This window comes from Lepisosteus platostomus, chromosome 14 (assembly GCF_059453375.1).
Source record: "Lepisosteus platostomus isolate fLepPlt1 chromosome 14, fLepPlt1.hap1, whole genome shotgun sequence".
Lineage (NCBI taxonomy): Eukaryota > Metazoa > Chordata > Actinopteri > Semionotiformes > Lepisosteidae > Lepisosteus > Lepisosteus platostomus.
The window spans coordinates 16,662,361-16,675,580 of record NC_142624.1 but is presented as its reverse complement, the minus strand read 5'-3'; the positions used below and the strand labels follow the sequence as shown (position 1 = coordinate 16,675,580).

General features: G+C 39.7%; 1 protein-coding gene across 7 annotated transcripts in view; it reads left to right on the top strand.

Annotated features, from left to right (window-relative positions):
• LOC148648895 (disco-interacting protein 2 homolog A) overlaps positions 1 to 13,220 on the top strand; it is a 306,696-nt gene that overhangs the window by 52,179 nt on the left and 241,297 nt on the right. Inside the window, exon 1 of one of the 7 annotated variants that reach the window (XM_088607243.1) lies at positions 12,898 to 13,021. The exons of the other annotated variants lie outside the window; for them this stretch is intronic. The gene's annotated coding sequence lies outside the window, so the exon portion shown is untranslated. Of the gene's footprint in view, positions 1 to 12,897; positions 13,022 to 13,220 lie in introns of those variants that run through there. 7 annotated transcript variants of the gene reach the window in all.

Below are 13,220 nucleotides of genomic sequence, written 5' to 3'. Positions count from 1 at the left end.
AATTATAGATTGCATTTAACTATCACATAGGTTAAGCAATAGATACAGTAAAATCTCAGTAGTCAATCATTTTTAACTCTTTTGAGAAAACGATCAAATAAGTTCTTTGTGTATCTTGTCTGGTAATTCTATCTTGCACAGATGAAGTATGGATCTTTGACTTGGCCTGATCTTTAAATTACACTGTGCAATTTTAGAACAGAGTAAATGCTTTTAAAATGTCTTTTTTTACATACTGAAGTACTAAAAACATTTTAAGTATTTATTCATTGCATTAATTTATTTAGCAGATGCCATTATCCCAGGCATTTTTGGAAATCACAGTTTCTACAATGAAGTATCAAAAGTTTGTAGGCACAGGTTTAAAGGCAAATGTAGCTCTTACAGAGCAAAATCTTTAGTGATGCAATAAAGCTAATCTTATAACATGATCATGTTAACCATATAATGCACAAGAATGATGTATATTAACATAACATCAGTTTATTAGCCCAATACAATTTCTTGCATTAGGAATTCGTCTTTTCGCGTACCTGGGGTCAGAGCGCAGGGTCAGCCATTGTACAGCGCCCCTGGAGCGGTTAGGGTTAAGGGCCTTGCTCAGGGGCCCAACGGAGTAGGATTCCTCTGCCAGCTGTGGGATTTAAACTGGCAACCTTCCAGCCACAGGGACAGATCCTTAGCCACAGCGCCACCGCTCCGCTATTGAACTATCTAATGCTATAGAAGGTACAAACTGAGTAATACATGAGATAAATAGTACGATAAAATGCAAATGAATGAATGAATATAAATGATCATAAAAATCATGGCTTAAGATTTCACAGTTCTTTGGTAGGTCTATTCCAGAGGAAGAGTGCCACCAACTGGACCACCAGCACCATTTACAACAGCAACCTGGTTTTCCTTTTTTGTGTTCAGAGGGGAGTAAATGAAGGCGGAAAAGGAGGGGAGAAAATTTTGTGTAGTTTTACTTGTACTACTTTACTGGCATAAAGTTGTTAAATGGTAAGTATTCATCAGCAACAAAAGCTCAAAACCATCCCTTTATAGCATATCTGACAAGTTCATCTGAATTATTACATTTAACATTCTGAAAAATAGCACACAATTTCTCCCTGTAAGGTGATGATGATGTTATCCGGTCAGTCGGATCCGACTCTCCGCGATTCTATAGGCCATCTCTCACCACGCTTTCTGGTCTTGGACTTTCTCTTTCAGCTGTTCTATGCCTAAGCCAGTGTCCGTTTTGATGGCGTCGAGCCACCGCGTTCTTTGTCGGCCTTGTCTGTTTGTCCCACTGACAATTCCAAGCATCATTGCTTTCTCCAATGAATCTGATCGCATCACGTAACCAAAATAAGTGAGCCGGAGTTTGGTGATCTTTCCCTCAAGCAAAATTTCTGGCTTGATGCGCTCCAGAACCTCTTTATTGGTGACCCTTGCTGTCCATGGTATCCGTAACAGTCTTCTCCAGCACCATAGCTCGAAAGCATCAATCCTCTTTCGGTCAGCTTTTTTCAGGGTCCAGCTTTCACACCCATACATTGATATGGGGAACACAGTAGCGTGGACCGATTTGCATTTGGTTGTGAGGCTGATGTCTTTGCTCTTCCAGATTTGGTGCATGCTCAGCATCGCACTACGGCCTAACGCAATTCGTTGCCTGATTTCAGGGCCGCAGTCTCCAGTTCGGTCGATCATGGATCCCAGGAAGCAGAAAACCTTGACGCATTCGATCTCTTCATTATTGATGGTTATTTTGACTGCTCCATTTCCAGCTGTTGTCATGATCTTCGTCTTTTTGATGTTGAGGTGGAGACCCATCTTTTCACTTTCCTTTTTGATTCTTAAAATGAGGTATTTCAGGCCATCTTCCATTTCCGCCAGTAATGTTGTATCATCAGCATAGCGGAGATTATTAATATTTCTGCCTCCAATCTTCACACCGATTTCCAATTCTTCCAGATCTAATTTCCTCATGATCATTTCTGCGTAAAGATTGAACCCTGTGAGGTACAGAATAACAAAACTGTGGTGCCAGAATTAAGTACTATAACTGTAAAAAGTGCAGTATTAGTTTTAACTTATGTAGAATCTCTGTTTTGTATTGGCCCTTAGCCCATTTATATTTTCCACTTTTTACCTCTTAAACAGGGTTAATATTTATGTTAGTATTTTTAAAGCACTTTTCATGTGATAAAACTTTTCATATTTCCATATTATAAAATCATGTTACTAGTTGAAGAGCAACCATTCTCAGACCAGAAAATGATACAGAGAGGATAAAAGTAGACGGAGGTAGATACATCCACTTTTTTGTGTGTTTAGTTGCTGTACTAAAAAACTATTTAGAAGACCCTAGTTGTGCAACTATTAGTCAGAGAATACCAGTCTGTTCTCATGGGACACACAGTGATACCTGAAATGGTTAATACTGCTGCTTTCTCCAAGTCTATTTTTTCCCACTTTTGTTTTAGAAAAAGATGTAACAAAATGTCTCATTTTCAGAAAAAAAATCTATCATTAGTATTAGATTCTAAATACGTATTAGAAATAATACAATAAGGTAAAATACAGAAATACATTGATTTTCCAAATTACTTTTTAAAGTGGGGCTATTATTTTTATCACAGCATAACAGACCATTATCAAGCAAGACTAGACTGCATGCCTAGTATTATGAAAAAATTAAAGATGAATGTTATGTCATTACTTTGACATAAGAAGCATATGCAATTTCCATATTTACAATAACATTATTGTGGAAATGAAATAAAAGATATCATCATAAAACAGAAAAAATGATCTAGCTGATACTGTTGATGTATTTCATGTATGTGTAGTTGATGCTACATGACAATAAGCTCTTCCCTTTCCAAAATACTGGGTATATATTGCTGCAACAATACCAAATAAGTAATATATCAATAACACAATCTTGTTGGCCTGAGCATGGAAATTACTATTTAATCCTTAATTTTTGGCTTCAGTCACAATGAATGAAATGATGAAACAACAGCAGGTCTATTTCTCAGCTGTCCTTTTTTTATACTAGAATAACATTGTTTTCTTTAATTTGTGGCATCACAATTGGTATTCAGTTAAGTGAATACTTTTCTTCATGGCATCTTTAGGACCCCAGTCCTAAACCTGGTGAGAATTGGTGGGAGTTTAACTCCACTAATGTAATGTTTACACAGCAGCAGCTGGAAACATGCAGATGCAGCCATTCAAAATGCAGGGTAAAACCCAGTACCGCAGAAAAACATCTACAGCCTACCACGGTAAGTGATTGGCTGGCCAAAATGGCCGACAGGTGGCACTTGTGGTGCATTAGTTGTTAGTGAAACGATTGCTTCTTTTAATCTCTCTGCTGTGCATGTTTAAATCTGATTAATATGATATATTAATATGGAAATGTACAACTAAAGGGAAAGTTTGGTAGCTGAGCATAAAACTAACAGGAGCATAATGTCTCTGAATGTCATAAATGTCATGAACTAAATTAATTTAGGAATATAAATATACTCTACGAACTGTATATGGCTGATAGTGGTATTTTAAATAAAAACTACACAACAGCATCCCACTTTCTTTATAAACATTTTATGCATCAAAGTCTTTCACTAGGTCACTTACTGTGGTTATTTTGGAAAAGTTTTGATGTGCTCGTTCTGACAATATTAAATTTATCTACCTATCTAAGGTAATGTTTTAACCTTTTCTATGAATACTTGCGCTCGTTATTGCAGTAAAAAAACATATACTGTTTAGAATCCGCTTAATAAGTAATATAATATGTAATCACATATCTAAAGAATAACGATATTAATTTAAGGCTCTAAATGTAATATATTTTTATAGCTCAAAGCATTACCGTATTCCACGTTCTTTGTAAACATATGCATTGACTTCTTTCACTCATGATTGCTCATGATTGTTTCAGCACTCTCTCATAATGATATTGTAGAGAATGCGGGTTCTTGGGTTTGTGCCCTCGCCGCTCCCGCCCCAGTTCGTCTCTCACTGCATGGGCTCGAACCCAGGTTTCTGGCATTGCTCAGCAGGGGTGTTGCCGGCTGAGCTAAAGAAAACCTTCTCTACCCTGGGTGGCCAACATCCCTGTTATGTGCGGGGGGAGGTGACGTCACCGCTCTGCACCCAGCTTGTACAACATGTATGTTGGCCATTTTGTTACAATATATTACAATTGTAATCAAGAATAATTCAACTTCAAGTTCAAGTAATTCAAGTTAAAGTTTATTGTCATTATACTCATATACAGGTATATGGTATAACGAAATGCTATTTAGCTAGCTCTCAGATGATAAGTAGTACAGATAGTCCTCGGTGATATGGACGCCAAGGAATTTGAAGTTTCCGACCCTTTCCACTTCAGTCCCGTCGATTTGGATAGGGGGATGTCCGTTTTGCAGTTTCCTGAAATCAACGATCAGCTCCTTGGTTTTGCTGACGTTGAGGGTGAGGTTGTTGTCTTCACACCATGTAGCAAGGAGATTGACCTCCTCCCTGTATGCCCTCTCATCATTGTCTGTGATCAGACCTACAACTGTGGTGTCATCGGGAAACTTGATGATGGGGTTGGTGTTGTGTCTGGCCTTACAGTCGCGGGTGTAGAGGGAGTAGAGTAATGGACTAAGCACACACCCCTGGGGGACCGCAGTGTTCAGAGTTATGGTGCCGGAGGTATGGTTACCAAGCCTGACGGCTTGAGGTCTGCCTGTCAGAAAGTCCCGAATCCAGTTGCAGAGGGTGGTGTTGAGACCCAGTGCACTGAGTTTCTTGACTAGTTTCTCTGGAATAATAGTGTTTAAAGCTGAGCTGAAGTCGATGAATAGTAGTCTTGTGTATGTGTTCGTTTTGTCCAGATGGGATAGGGCAGTGTGCATGGCAATGGAGATTGCGTCATCTGTGGATCTGTTGGACCGGTAGGCAAACTGGTACGGGTCCCGTGTGTTTGGAATGCTGTCCTTAATGTGCTTCATGACCAGCCTCTCGAAGCACTTCATGATGACAGGTGTTAGTGCCACCGGTCGGTAGTCATTAAGACATGTCACTGTGGTTTTTTTCGGTATTGGGATGATGGTGGTTGTCTTGAAGCAGGTGAGGACTACGGCTTGGGCCAGCGACATGTTGAAAATGTCTGTGAATATACCCGCCAATAGCAAATCGATATTAGAAATGGCACAGAAATCAAACTATAATCACGTATCTGATCACTATTAATGATATTAAATTATTATTAATAACAATTTCAAACTCTATTTTGTTCAGGGTCATTTGTCACCGTTTTCACGACCTTTGCTTTCTTAAACTCCTATTTTTGAGACAGGATGCTTCAGATGTCAATAACTCTGCCAACAAATGAAACAGAGCCTTCAAACCACAGGCATTTTAAAGATTACAATTATTGAAAATGTTCACAGTTTTTATTTAAACAATATCTAGTACCTGGTTCAATGTTCAAAAGCCTTATTTTGAATAAAGCGAATCCCAGGTGTAAGCGAGTTCATAAAGCCAGAATTACTATCCCTGCGTCTGCGAAACACCTGACCATATACTGTAAAGCTTTCAGTGCTTTGTTTGTGTATATTCCAATTGCAGCGGGGGGAGTGTGTGTGGGGAAATGTTTAGGCTGCAATTGAATTGAGGCTCTGTATTCTTCACATCTGAAAGATTGTTTTCTCTGAAAGCTTTTTCTTCCCTCTTTAGTTGATCTTTCGCCGCCTACGCATGCTGACAGTTTACAGAACTTGACCACCATTTTTATTTTCAACCAATTGTAAATATGTTAACATTGGCATTTTTTTAAATATTTCATTTACGGAAGAGTGTCGGGTTTCAAGGAGAGCCCCCCCTTCCCCCCTATGGACAGACTGACAAAGCAATTGGGAAGGGTTAACTATCCAGCCATTGCAAAAGGTGCTGCCACAAATAAATAAGGTGCAGCCAAAAGTAGCAGCCACAAATAAATTAAAAAATAAACCTTTTTTTCTCCTGATGGTAATTGCAGCAAATTGTCGTTTCACTCTCTTGCGGAACAATCATGACGTTCTCATCCAATCAAAATATTTTTTTTATGTCGAAACCATGATCTTGTCATGCAGTTGTGAAGTAGAGTTAATAGCTTCAGATTTAAAAGGTTATGAATAATATCTTCCCTATCGTATTGTAAAATCCTGGGTTTGGTAAAATGTTTCAGGCATTCATGTGAAGGACAACAGAGCATTCACTGGCCGATTATCAAACTTTATTAATAAAATAAAAAAAAACTAGCTGACTAAGCCAGAAGAAGACAAAGAATCAAGAATAATGGACACAGCGTGAGCCTGCATTCTCTCCTCAACCGTCCACACCGCACTTTTCCCTGGGTCAGAGATTAAATAAAACTTCACTCGCACCAAAAATATTACCAAATTACCCAAATATGTCTCACAGTATTAACATTGGAATGTTCTTACAAGTGTAAAAAGAGGCGATACATAATGTGTCTCCTCTTTCTCTTTGCAGAGAAATTCAGTCTGAGCCACACAACGTTGTCCAATAATACTCTTCTTGTGTCTAATTTCCAGGGGGTATCCTTGTTACAAAAGGGAACAGCACATCAGTCCTTGACTATGGATCGTGCACGCCGCTACTGCTACTGCTGAGTTACAAACATTTCATATTATATATCTTCTTCTTCGCATTTTCCCACTTATGTGGGGTCTGCTTGTTTGCACCGATTTTTCCACTTCGTACGGTCTGCGGCATCTCGGCAGGTGACTTTTGCGAGGCGCACGTTGTCTTTCAGCCGATCCAGTGCGTAAATGGTCGTCCACGGGGCCGGCAGCCTTCCACATTCAATTCAAGGGTGGTCTTTCCAATTAATGTGTCATTGCTGCGGAGCACGTGTCCATACCATTGCAGGCGTGATTCCCTCATTTTCTCAGTGATTGGGGCGACTTTGAGTGTTTTTTGCACCTCTTCATTCATGACATGGTATAGTCTTGTCAAGCCGAAGGTCCATCGCAGCATCTTTGTTTCCATCGTATGGAGTGCCTGTTCATGTTTCTTTGTCGTTGGCCAGCATTCAGTCCCGTATAGGGCCACTGGTCTGACCACTGAGCAATATACTTTGGATTTTAGGTGCAAAGGGATCTTCTTGTCGCACAGTACTCCAGTGACCTGCCGCCATTTCATCTAAGCGGTGCTGACTTGCGTCTTGGCGTCTTGGAGGCTAGTGCAGTCGGAGTTGACACATGAGCCTAGGTACTTGAACTGGGTCACTTTGTTCAGTTGGACCCCACCAGCTGCGATTGTGCCATCGGTTTGATCACCGCATTCCAGGTACTCCGTCTTCTTGATGTTCAATTTCATCCCGAATTGTTCAAGGCGCGTCTTCCATTTCTGTACTTCCCGTGTCGCGTTTCACTTGCTATCATAACATTGTCGGCATACAATAGCGTCCATGGATTCCTCATTTGGATATCTTTGGTCACTGTATCCATGCAAAGTATGAAGAGCAGAGGAGACAAGGCTGAGCCTTGGTGGACGCCAACATTGATCGGGAAGGTGTCTGAGGTTCCAGCCACGCAACGTACTAAAGTAGTGGCCTTTTGGTACAGGAGCTTTGTCCAGCTGACATAGGCTTCAGGGAGGTGGTGCTGTCGCAGCGCCAGCCAGATGAGATCGTCACCCTGTCGAATGCCTTTTCCAGGTCGAGAAATGCCATGTGGATCGTTTTCCTCTTCTCGTGGTGCCTTTCCATCAGTAGGTGGGCTGCGTATATGGCGTCTGTTGTTCCACAGTTTTTCACAAAGCCGCATTGGTTTGGAGAGATATGGACATTTTCATAATAATTTCATGTTATATCTATAATTAACTATACTTATATAAGAACTAACACTCTTTATATTATGTTTTACTTCATGTTTTCGATTAACTTCGATTTCGATTAAGTTCACTGTTGTCGATTAACTACCCCAACTGCAGAGAGTAAGCCCGGTTTTCAGCAACTGGCTTAGGCATTTGGCGTCTCCCTGCAAAACAAACTCCGAAACCAGATGAGTAACCACCTGGCTTGGACAGGATAAGGACAATCTCCGACAGTGCATCTTACAAAGGGTGTGTGGTGATTGTCTTCCACAGAGAGCACTCCTGTGTTTTGTGAGTCGTGCAGCATGTACAGCATTCCACCAACAATATAGATAATTTTAAATGCCAGAAATGTTTAGTTATTGTAGAGTTGGAGGACAGAATTTCTGTTTTGGAGGGGCGCATTAGCACACTATTAGATATTAAACAGATTGAGGGATGGATAGATTCAGCTCAGTCGGAGCACTCAGTCAATTCAGAACTGACTGCAGTCCCTCCCGGCCCAGCTGTCTCCAGCTCGGCGCTGGCATCAGCAGCAACCACACGCGAGCCCTGGGTCACGGTCAGACGGGGGTCTAAGAGCTCAAAGACTAGACCCCCTTCACACCAGTCACCATTCTGACTCAGCAACAGGTTCTCTGCTTTAGGCAGCGCGTCTGTCGATGCGGATAAGGTGCTCATAATTGGCGACTCGATAATCAGGAATGTTAGCATTCCTAACCATCACAAAGCAGTGGTCTCTGTAAAATGCATCTTTGGGGCCAGAGTTTCTTACATTGAGGCGAAACTAGACAAATTTTCCAGCAATGAAGTCTTCACCTTGGTTGTTCACACTGGAACTAATGATATAAAGTAACTGCAATCCGACGTGTTAAAGAGCAACTTCATTTCTACGTGCAAAAGAGCACAAAGAAAATGTTGGAATTAATTGTCTGGTCCCTTACCAATCCTATACAGAGGGGATGTACCCTATAGTAGGTTATACTCCCTAAATCGCTGGTAAGAGACTTGGTGTGCATCCAATAGAATAACCTTTATTAATAATTGGGACATTTTTGGGGATAGGCCTGGCGTTTATAAAAGGGATTGTCTCCACCTTAACCAGAGGGGATCATTAATTCTATCCCAAAATGTAGCAGAGAAGTTGCTTGCTTGACTACTAAGAGCACCACCCAGGCTTCAGCCATGTGATCTTAAATCACATGCTGTCTCTCACCTCTAGTTCACCTTCTTTACCAACCCAGGTTCTTTACCACACGGCATCCCATCAATCACATTACTATTCAGAACCAGATATGAGTGTGAATAGACAGAGTATTGCAACGATCACTAGACCTAGATTAAAATTCAGTTGTTCCTTTAGGAGCTGTTGACAATTTAATCTCCATTACACTGGTAAACCTAAATCATTTAAAACATGAAACAACCATAAAATGCTCACTGCTAAATGTTCGCTCAAATCAGTTCTGGTTAATGATATGGTGCTTGACACCAACTCTGTCTGACCTGTGCCTACTAACAGAAACCTGGCTTAGATCCACTGACACTAGTTGAAGACTCACCTAATGACTATACTTTTTTACAGAAAGCTCATTGCTCAGGGCGTGGAGGTGGTATTGCAGACATCTTCAGTGAGTCTATGAGAATTAAATTAAAAACTATTAATGACTTTCACACATTTGAAGCTCTCACCCAAATCATCTACATAGATTCTTTTAGTGTACAGACCCCCAAGACCATATGCAATTGTGTCTTGCAAATTTGTTTGAACTGCTCTCTGATTTAGTTATTAATTTAGACAAAGTTGTAATATTAGGTGACTTTAACATACATACTGTATGGACATACAGACAGACACCTTCAGTAAAATGTCTCGTCTCTCCTTGACTCTGTTGGTTGTAGTCAGGATATAACAGGACCAACACATGTATAACTGAGTTGGATGCTGCATCACTACCATGGATCCAAGAGGGACATCGTGGATATAGCTATCGTTTAGGAGGATTTTGCTGGTCTACAGAAATCTGCATGGAGTACTGACATACAGAAGACATGATGGATGGATTAATACCCTCATTCATTTCTTTCTTTTTTTTAATTATATAATGTTAGCATACCCAAAGGGGCTGGGCAGCCAGTTGACCTTGGACCCCTAGAGTTTTTTTTTTCTCCTTACTAAGGAGTTTTTGGTTCCTCTCCTCCATTGTCTTCTGGTTCACTATATAAGAAACAAACCGAAAGTAATACTCTGATTGCACTTTGAACCATTGGGTGCAGTGCTTTGTCCATTACTACAAGGACAATAAAAGTTTTTTTTAAAGAAACGGATGTCAGAATTTTTCCGAAATGTCCACCTGTGATATTTTAGCTGCTTAGTTACATGATTCCATATTAATATAATTATTAAGTGGTATTAAATTACTACAACCTTTTTTTACAATAACAGCAAGTGGTGTTCTTACTACGTATTCTTAGAAATGTATGAAACGTTGTAACTTTTTATGAAGTACAGTATATACACTTTGTAATATAAGAGCAAGCACCTTAAAACTACAACCCACTGTAAGTTACCAAGTTTAAAGACTTTGATGCATAAAATATTTATGAAGAGGGTAAAATACTGTTGGGTTCATTTTCATATTTAGCTATCACTACCATCTGCTGTGTGTACATTAGATTACTGTGTGTGCAGTATTGCATTACAGAACTGTTTTTGTTTTCTGCTACCAAAATTTACCTTTGAATTTTCTCTGTGAATGTAAAGCTGAAAAAGGCACATGTTCGCAAGCTACAGCATAATAACAGTTTAAAATTAATAAAAGTCTAAACAATGTACAGCATAAATTCTATAATTAGAAAAATTGTGTCCCTCAGCATAGACCAGGATTCGAAACCAGGTGTTGTCTGGTCACATCCCACATGCTCCACACGTCACGTTAAGGTTTCACAGCTCCACCTGGTGGTTTTACAAAGAACTGTAGTCATATTACTGAAAGCTTCTAAAATGCTGTGGTTCATGAAGCAGGTGAAAGCTTATTTTGATTTAACAAAAAGATACACTTGAAAATCATCTTTATTCCTAATGTTTTTGATTACTAGTCCTCTTATTCCTTTCTGGCCTTAGTTCTGAGACCACACAAAGAAAAATATACTGGCAGATATATGAATTGCAATTGAACTTGTAATGTTTTATTTAAAATGAGCTTCTCTAACAGTGGATTTTGGCCCTGTGTAACTCACAATTAAAATGTTAAATGTAACATCATTCTGGATTTTTATTGTTCTCCAATATATTCTTAATTGTGGCAGTGCAGGAAGACTGCTGTGTAGTTCTTTTTTCAGTAGATTCTCAAAAGCATGAACTTGTACAGAGGAAATTGCTTTAAGATCAGGAGAGATCACAAGGTCATGATCTTAAGATAATAAGATCAGGAACTAGAGGTAACTTGCTGAAACTAACAGCAGTGGGACTCAGAGGGGGCCAATGAAACTTTTTAGCTATTTTTATCAAAGCAAATACAGGAAAAATGTGCAATACTAATTGCTTAAACTTATATAGTGCTTTTCTGGACACTCCACTCAAAGCGCTTTACAGGTAATGGGGACTCCCCTCCACCATCACCAATGTGCAGCATCCACCTGGATAATGCGATGGCAGCCATAGTGCGCCAGAACGCTCACCACACACCAGCTATTAGTAGGGAGGAGAATAGGGAGAGAAATTCTCCTGAAACATATCCCTTACTCCATTCTTCACATAAGGCTTCCAAACATCAATTTTAATCAATTTTAGTTTATCACGCAAAAGAAGCACATACGTATAAGTGTCTTTCAAAGAAAAGTCAAGCAGCTTCTGTGCTTTTAAAATATCTGTGTGGTGAACCAGTATGTCTATAGCAACTCTTCCAAAGAGGAGTTATGGTTGGTTAGAAACTGTTGCATTTTGTTTCTAAAAAAACTATTTCTAGAACTTTAGTATGAGAGGAAGAGAGCACTTCTGAATGACATGGGCCTTTGTGGTGGTTTGCACCCATCTAGGAAAAAAATAACATATAAATGTGCATCCAACTCCTGCCTTGGGAAATGTTACTAGTTCATCACGGGGCGGAGAGGTGACACTGTGGCTAAGGATCTGTGCTTGTGGCTGGAAGGTTGCCAGTTCAACTCCCATAGCTGGCAAAGGAATTTTACTCCGTTGGGCCCCTGAGCAAGGCCCTTAACCCCAACTGCTCCAGTGGTGCTGTATAATGGCTGACCCTGTGCTCTGACCCCAAGCTTCTCTCCGTGTCTGTGTCTCATGGAGAGCAAGCTGGGGTATGCGAAAAAGACGAATTCCTAATGCAAGAAATTGTATATGGCTAATAAAGAGATCTTATCTTATCATTTTGTTATTAAGAACATGGTGTGATTCTGCATCCCTGTGTTGAAATGCTTTGATGAAGTATACAGTGCATTGTCATGACCTTCAGTAAAACTCCTTGATTCAGCCATTTTCATGGATGCTCCTCTGCCTCTGTACTTTGCATTTTCCTAATCTGCATAATTGCACATAATAAATGTATCTTGAGCCTGAAAACTTTCTACCTCTGTTGTGTGACTTTGCTTGACTTCTAGGCAACCTGTCCTGTTAAAAGTAGAATTAAACCCCAATACATTTACCTTACTCAGTATGATAGGTCTTTACAACAACTTTTCCTTCTTGGTTCATTGCATTTATCAGTTATTTACATGATGATGAAAGAAAAACTCTTAAATTTAAGCTTTAAATTTGTCACAATCATGGCTAGTTATCTTGGCATAATAATCTTGCTTTTAGTGCTATATATAGCCTCCTGTTTCTTTGTGCTGTCACTACCACAATGACCACGATTTTTTTGACATATCCTTTGACGGCAGAGCTCAGACTTCTCACCTACAAAATGACTGGTATTTGTCTTGAGGAAGAGAATGCCGCCTTTAATCAGAGTATGGTGTGTGTCACCTTGCAACAAGATCAATCACATCTCTGTGCACGTCTGATTCCGCAGAGTTGAGGGCAGTGTGCGGTGCGTTAAGTAGTACAAGATATTATGGAGCTCCTGGAATGCAGATAAATTGGATGTTATGGAACTGATGAACTGAGATTTTCATCATTAAGACGGTATGAGACCAGGTTAAAAATGTTTGGTTTCATGTTTTCAGTTGCAGTATATATAGACTTATTAGATAGTATAATAGACACTGGACAAGACTCCTGGAGGATCAAGGTTTCATAGTACATTTCAGATTATTTATTTGTAGAAAAGTTCTTGGCACATTTATTTCTTAATACTGAATCTGCAAGTTATTTTTTTTTCTGT